The sequence below is a fragment of the Carlito syrichta genome, unplaced genomic scaffold (genome assembly GCF_000164805.1).
Source record: "Carlito syrichta isolate Samal-C Ts95f unplaced genomic scaffold, Tarsius_syrichta-2.0.1 Scaffold315848, whole genome shotgun sequence".
Classification (NCBI taxonomy): Eukaryota; Metazoa; Chordata; class Mammalia; order Primates; family Tarsiidae; genus Carlito; species Carlito syrichta.
In genome coordinates this window covers 699,808-707,949 of record NW_007259944.1, presented here as the reverse complement: position 1 = coordinate 707,949, position 8,142 = coordinate 699,808, and the positions used below count along the sequence as shown (strand labels likewise).

The 8,142-nt window shown below is 48.4% G+C and overlaps 1 protein-coding gene across 1 annotated transcript in view; it reads right to left on the bottom strand.

The window, feature by feature from the left end:
• ATP9A (ATPase phospholipid transporting 9A (putative)) overlaps positions 1-8,142 on the bottom strand; it is a 120,763-nt gene that overhangs the window by 77,185 nt on the left and 35,436 nt on the right. The gene's annotated exons all lie outside the window — the stretch shown is intronic.

Genomic DNA, 8,142 nt, shown 5'->3' with positions numbered 1-8,142 from the left:
AAAAAAAAAAAAAAAAAAACTATCATGAAAACTTAGAAACACACCATCCATCCATCCACCCATCTAGAGACAGGGTCTCGCTCTGTCACCCAGGCTGGAGTGCAGTGGCGCAATCATAGCTCAGCACAGCCTGGAACTCCTGGGCTCAAGTGAGCCTCTCACCTCAGCCTCCCGGGCACACACCCTGCACCTGACACTCTCTCTCTCTTTTTTTTTTTTTTGAGTAGGACTCTCACTTTGCCACCCAGGTTGGGGTGTAGTGGCATGTTCACGGTCACCGACCACAGCCTCGACCCACTGGGCTCAGGCAATCCTTCTACCTCAGCTTTCCAAGTAGCTGGAACCACAGGCATGCACCACCATGCCCAGCTATATATCTATATCTATATCTATATCTATATCTATATCTATCTATATCTATCTATCTATCTATCTATCTATCTATCTATCTATCTATCTATCTATCTATCTATCTATTGTAGAGACCAGGTCTCACTGAGTAGCCCAGTCAGCTCTCAAACCCATGGGCTCTGGCAATCCTCTTGCCTCTGCCTTCCAAAGTTCTGGCATTACAGGCATGAGCCACTGTGCTCGGCAGAGACATTCTTCTTTTTAGAGCACATCCTTCCTGGTGAGTCCTGTTCCTTTCAGAGTCTGCATCTAATTTGACAATTTGGGGGATGTCAATGATCTTGAGGACTTCCCCACCCTCTCCCAACACCCAAGTATGTAAGGAAAGGCATTCATCCTTTAAAAATAAACACTTTGTAGAAAACATTAAAATGGCCAGTAAACATCATAAAAATGCTCCATCTACTAAATAATCAAAAAAATGCAAAATAAACCATTTTTTTCCTATTTAGATTGGGAAAAATTCAAAAGACTGACAACATCCAGTAGCAGCCAAGAAGTAGGGAAGGGAAGCTGTTATACACACCACTGGCTGAAGTGTAAATCCGTGCCATCAATTTTGGAGGGAAATTTGGCAGTCTCTGTCACAAATGCACCTGTCTCCTCTTTTCAGTGTGCGTAAGGAAATGTTCAGTACAGTGAGGAAGACGGAGAATAAAGAAGGAAACCAAGTCGGGCTCGGTGGCTCAGCCTGTAATCCCACGCCTTTGAGAGGCTGAGGTGAGTGGATTGCCTGAGCCCACAGGTTCAAGACCGCCTGGGCAGCAAGACCTCATCTCTACAATAAATCAAAAAATCAGCCAGGCATGGTAGCACATGCCTGTAATTCCAGCTACTGGGAAAGTTGAGACGGAAGGATCGCCGGAGCCCAGCAGGTCGAGGCTGCGGTGGCCGGGAGCGGCCACTGCACGCCAGTCTGGGCGACAGAGTGAGACTCCAACTCAAAAAAAAAAAAAAAGAAGGAAACCAAGAAACACAGCCATCACGGTGAGAAGTGCTATAGTGAAAACCAAGCAGAGGCCCAGCACTTAGGGAGGCCAAGGTGGGAGGATTGCTTGAGGCCAGGAGTTTAAAACCAGCCTGAGGAACATAGAGAGACGTCGTCTCAACAAAAAATTAAAAAAACAGCTGGGCAGGATGGTGCATCCTAGCAGTCCCACCTACTTGGGAGGCTAAGGAGAGAAGGTCATCTGAGCCTAGGAGGTTGAGACTGTGGTGAGCTGTGATTGTGTCACTACACACCAGCCTGGATGACAGAGGGACAGACAGGAAAGGGAGGGTGTGGTTTTTGCTATCTCCACTCACATCATCTGAGCTGACGCTTGGAACACAAGAAGGAGCCAGGCCTGCCAAGCTGCCAGGGAAGATCCCAGAACACACACCATTCGGTCTCTACTGGAAAACAAAAGCATCTCCCTTTCTCTCCTCTCACCCTGCTCACTCTCAGGAATGTCACTGTCCGAGGGAGGTAAAGAAATTCAAAGAGGTTCAAACTCTGCGGTAAAGAGTCCGTGTTCTGGGACCTGTCTTGGACAAAGGGCCCTGGGAGCAGCCACTGAAATCCCGGAGCCTGACGCACTCACCAGGCCAACACCATCCTCCCTCCCAGGGCACCCGGCAGATGGCAGGCCAGGGAGTGTGCAGGCTCTAGCAGATGGCAGGCTCCTGGGAGTACAGGCGGCCCCTCCCGTCAGCCCCTGCAGCATAGCAGATGGACAGTGGGGCTGAGCCTGCGTTGGGCTTGGGATGGCCTAGCGGCCACTCCATCCATCCTATGCTGACGGGCCTCAGCCTCAGTCCCCGATGCCCAGGGTTAGAAAGGGTCAAGGGGCACCCCAAAGAGAGTGTTCCCCACACCTGGCCCAACCAGCTGTGATGCCATCAAATGCTGCTGAAACAGCCTTCCCCACCCAATGCTTTCTTGTACGCAGGACCAAAGCTCTCCTCCACAAGATTCGGACCCTGGCCTCATCTTCAGCATAGCTACTGCCCAGAGAGGAAGCACATACCATCAGCCCACAGATACGCGCCAGCTTGGTCTGCATAGCACTTTTGAGGTTCTGAATCAGTTGCCAACTTTCAAATTTAGGAGCTTGGCTCGCACACAGTGGTTCACATCTGTACCTCAGCACTTTGGGAGGCTGAGGCAGGAGGATTGCTTGAGCCAAGCAGTTCAAGACCAGCCTGGTCAACATAGCAAGCAAGACCTCACCTCTACAAAAAAATTTTACAATTAGCAAGACATGGTTGTATGCGCCTGTAGTCCTAGCTCCTTGAGAGGCTGACCCATGAGGATCGCTTGAGCCCAGAAGGTAGAGGCTGCGGTGAGACGTCATCGTGCCACTGCACTCTATCCAGCCTGGGTGACAGAGTGAAACTTCAACTCAGAATAAAGAAATTCAGAAGTTTCTTATCTGTGTGTGCGGGGGTGGTGGGTAGAGATGAGGTCTTACTCTGTTGACTCAGCTGGTCTCACACTCCTGGCCTCAAGTGATCCTTCTGATTCAGCCTCCCAAAGTGCTGGGATTACAGGCATGAGCCACCATGACCAGCCTGATTCAGAAGCTTTCCTATAAAAAACTTGAGATATCCGGCATCTCCTGGAAAACTGGAAGATGTGGTGACACGGAGTCCACATTCCTCATACCCAGCTGGCGAAGAGGGACAGCCACCCCCTCAGATGGGCATGTGCTCTCAGCTTGCACCGCCCCCCTCTGCCCAGTTCACTCCTTGAAGTCCCTGCCTAATCTGCAAATGCTGACCCGAGCCCCTCCATCCCAGGCCTCTGGTCCCCTCTTCCCGCTGTCCCCTCTGCAGCCCACCTTGCTCTCTGCAGCCTGCAGACCACTTCCCAGCCAGTGCCCATCTGGTCTTTGCGAGCCAGGAGGTCATGATCAGGCAGGTCAGAGAGTTCTTCCTACTCTCCAGAACCATGTGATCCTGCCTGGGGTCAGGGCTACACTGTGACCCCTTTGTTCCTCGTTCACAAGATAAATGCCCAAAGCCTTGGGCATGAGCACTCTGAAACGTCTCCAGTGTTAGACGTCACTGCCACATTCGTGCATGGGGTCAGAGGACACATCTCACTGGACAGGGTACAGACAAGCCAGACAATACCCACTTCGTGTGGCAAGGGCACACAGCGCGGCTGCATACTGGCCATGCATAGAGGAACTCGACCTGCTACAGATGAGGGGAGAACCAGACTATCCAGTCCCTCTACCTGAGAGTTTGAGAAGAGCTGGGGGAGACCGCCTGGTCTCTGTGACATCTTGGCTACCTTCTCTGCCACGCCTCATCCTCCACCATCCCTTCCGTGATCCATCACCCCATGCCTCCTCGGCCCTGCAGCAAGCCTGGGCTACCATGGCAACCGCATCCCCTGCTGCCACTGGACTCTCCACAGGGCTTAGCAAGCTTTCGAGTTTGTCCTTTAATTTGCAACAGATAACAGGGGCTTGACCAAAAGGCAGCTGGATTCCAAAGGGGACACAAAAGCAGAATCTCACATGGTTCAGATTACTCCTGCTGGCTTTTCCCGAGTTGCGCACGCGAAGGAAATGGCTTGGGTTTAACTCCCCGTTCACACTAGAATCAGAGGGCAATCAGATGTCTGCTCAGGGAGAAGCAGGGGAACCTGAGCCAATTAAGGAAACAGGGAAAGCCTGGGTCCTCACACTCACTCCAGAAGGCATCCACAGGAGGGCATGGCAGGTAAGGTCACTAGGACATCACTGCTCTCGCTCCCTCGCCCCTCCTCCTCTCTATCCCCTCCCCTCTCTTCCCCTCTCCTCCCCTGCCCTCCTCTCTCTTGACCCCTTCCCCCCCTTATTTCCCCTGTCTCATTCCCTCCCTCTCTCCCCACCCCCCTTCCCTCTCCCCACTTCTCCCTTTCCCACTTCCTCTCCCTTTCTCTACCCCCCTCCTTCCTCTCTTTCTCTCTCCCTCCCCACTCTCTCTCCTCCTCCTTTTTTCTCTCCCCCCCCACTCTTTCTCTCCCCTCTCTTTTTCTCTCTTCCCACATACTAAGCACAAAAAGAGGAATTCAAATAAGAGAAAATGGATCTTCTTTTTTTTTGAGTTGGAGTCTCACTCTGTCACCCAGGCTTGAGTGCAGTGGTAAAATCATGGCTACCACAACCTCGACCTCCTGGGCTCAGGCAATCCTTCCACCTCAGCCTTCCAAGTAGCTGGGTACATGCCACTACGCCTGGCTAATTTTTTTATTTACTGTAGAGACAAGATCTTGCTATGTTGCCCAAGCTGGTCTTGAACCCCTGGGTTCAGGCAATCCTCTCGCCTCCACCTCCCAAAGTGATTACAGGCATCAGTCACTACGCCCAACTGAAAATGCATCTTTTACTCCACATTACATTTCCTAAGAACTGTTTAAAAATCTCTTCCATCATCAAGATGCCAATTTTCCCTCCATTCTCCTCCTCCCAGAAGATGACCACTCCTAGGCTGCGTGACCTTAGACAAGTTGCATAACCTCTCTGAGACTCAGTTTCTCCTTCCATCCAATATCTTCATTTCATATCGTGAGACCAACACAAGAAAACAGCAAAAATTCTTTGTAAATAGAAAAGTGCCTGATAAATAAAAGACTCAATTATAAGCATTCATCTCTAAGACTAAGACTGACAGGCTGGACGTGGTGGCTCACGCCTATAATCCCAGCACTTTGAGAGGCTGAGGTGAGAGAATTGCCTGAGCCCACGGGTTCAAGACCAGCCTGGGCAACTTGGTGAGACCATAACTACAATAAATCAAAAAATTAGCCAGGCGTGTGGCATGTGCCTGTAGTTCCAGCTACTTAGAAGGCTGAGGAGGAAGGGTCACCTGAGCCCAGCAGGTCGAGGCTACGGTGGCCCTGAGCATGCCACTGCACTCTAGCCTGGGAGAAAGAGTGAGACTCCAACAAAAAAAAAAGACTGACAGACAGCCTCACTCCCTCCACCTCAGAATTCTCTGCATTTTCACCAAAATTGTTTTCTTTTTTACCGGTTTCAGAGAAAATGCCTATAGCTCTCTCCCCATTCCTCCCGTCTCCTCTGGAACTTGTCTTGAACTTCTAGTAAACTGTAAATCCCGTAAGACTGGGAACAAGGATGTCCTGAGACACCACCATACCACTGAGACCCAAAATGGAGCCTGGCATATAACAGTGCTCTATAAAGCTTTGCTGCATGGAAAGGAGGGCAAAAAAGAACCTGTAAACAGAAAAAAAATGGACACAGGGTACAAACCAGCTCTTCACACACATATTTTTTTTAAATGCAAATAAGCAGCAAGCAGTGAATATTAAGGAAGATGTTTAACTTCACAAATATTTTTTTTTTTTTGGTTGGGGTCTCACTCTGTTGTCCAGACTGGAGTGCGGTTGCACAATCATGGTTCACTTTAGCTTTGACCTCCTGAGCTCAGGCCATCCTCCTGACTCAGCTTCCTAAGTAGCTGGGACTACAGGGGTGCCACCATACTTGGTTAAATTTTTTATTTTTATTTTTGTAGCGATGAGATCTTGTTATGTTGCCCAGGCTGATCTCAAACTCCTGGACTCAAGTGATTCTCCCACTTTGACCTCCCAAAGTGCTGGGATTACAGGCGTGAGCCACTGTTCCCAGTCAAATTCACAGACCATGTTTTTTTTTTAAAGGTAAACTGATTATGTTAAATATTTATTCAATGTTTACTCCATGGCAAAAACTAAAGTCAAACAGAACATGGCGCAGGCTAGGATGCACTAATAAGATGATCAGAAGTGTGAATTAGAAGAAGGGAGTGTATAGTGTGAATTCAAATGTAAAATGCATCTGCCTTTTGATCTAGTAATCTCATTTCCATGAAAATATGACAACATAAAAATGTAGAATTTTTTTATTTTTCCGAGCCTGAGTCTCATTCTGTCAACCAGGCTGGAGTGCAGTGGAGTGCAGTCAACCTGCTGGGTTCAGGAGACCCTTCCACCTCAGCCTTCCAAGTAGCTGGAACAACAGACGTGCGTCACAATGCCTGGCTAATTTTTTAATTTACTGTAGAGATGAAGTCTCGTCATGTTGTCCAGACTGGTCTCAAACCCTGGTCTCAGGCAACCCTCTTGCCTCTGCCTCCCAAAGTATTAGGATTACAGGTATGAGCCACTGCACTCAGTTAAAATATAGAACTTCTACACAATAAATGTAAATACACAAAGCCCGTCAGACAAAAGCAAAAAACACAAAATAAACCGTGAAAAAATATTTACAACCCACAACAGATACAAGTTTGATGTTCTATTTTTTATAAAGTATTCTTACAAATGAACAAGAAAAAGAAGACCCCCAAAGGAAAGGCGACAAACCAAGACACTAAAAACTGGCTCATAGGTAGAAAGATGCTTGACTATATTCACAATTAAATCAAAATTCAAATAATAACAAGATACTCTTTATCACTCAACAGACTAAAGCAGGGAAAAAAATTGTTTTTTAACTCCTGTATATCAAATATACCATAAAGATTTTTTTTTTAAAGATAACAAAATGGATAGGAGAAAAAGCACATGCATCAGAATGAGAACTCTTACAAATGAATATGAAAAAAATAAGAAATACCACAAAAAAAGCTACTGAAAGCCGGGCGTGGTGGCTCACACTTGTAAACCCAGCACTTTGGGAGGCGGCGATGAGAGGGTTACCTGAGCTCACGGGTTCAAGACCAGCCTGGGCAACACGGTGAGACCTCATCTCTACAATAAATCAAAAAGTTAGCTGGGCATGGTGGCACATGCCTGTGGTTCCAGCTGAGATGGAAGGATTCCCTAAGCCCGGCAGGTTGATGCTGCAGTTGCCATGAGCATGCCACTGCACTCCAGCCTGGGCAACAGAATGAGACTCTGATTCAAAAAAAAGAAAAGAAAAGCGACTGAAGAACTCTAGCAGGCCGAGCGTGGTGACTCAACCTGTCATCCCAGCACTTTGGGAGGCCAAGGCAGGAGGATCTTTGAGCTCAGGAGTTCGGGACCAGCCTGGCCAACAAAGTGAGATCTCACCTCTACAAAAAAAAACAAAAAAAAAAAATCAAAAAATTAGCCAGGTGTAGTGGCACTCTCCTGTAGTCTCAACTACTCAAGAGGCTGAGGTGGAAGGATCACCTGAGCCAAGGAGGTTGAGGCTGCGGTGATCCAGGAGTGGTCATGCAGAATCTTCAGGACCTCTCCCTTTTGTGGTCATCGGGAGAACCGAGAGATGGTCCAGATTTTGATGCAAATATAGGCAGACAAGTGAAAAGGAAACGTGACTGCCTCCAGCAGAGTGCATCTCTGCAGACTTGCATTAAGCAGTCAGTCTGTGAACGGTGACACACGGCCGCTGTAGACTGTGCTGACTCCTTCCTTCCCTTGTCACACAGGACTCTGTCGTGTGTCTGTTATACTAAAGGACCACAGAGAAGCATCCAGTGGAGGAAAGGGGCAGGCAGTGTCAAGAGGGGAATGGTATGTGTGACGAGGGGGACGAAACTGATTCCTCTAACAATAAAGATAGAAAGTTGGACAGCCATGGTAGCTCATGCCTGTAATCCCAGCACTTTGGGAGGTCGAAGTAGGAGGATTGCTTAAGCACAGGAGTTTGAGACCAGCCTAGGCAACACAGCAAGACCGCATTTCTACAAAAAAAAATTTTTTTTTTTTTTGAGTTGGAGTCTCACTCTGTCGCCCAGACTGGAGTGCAGTGACCGCTCCCGGCCTCC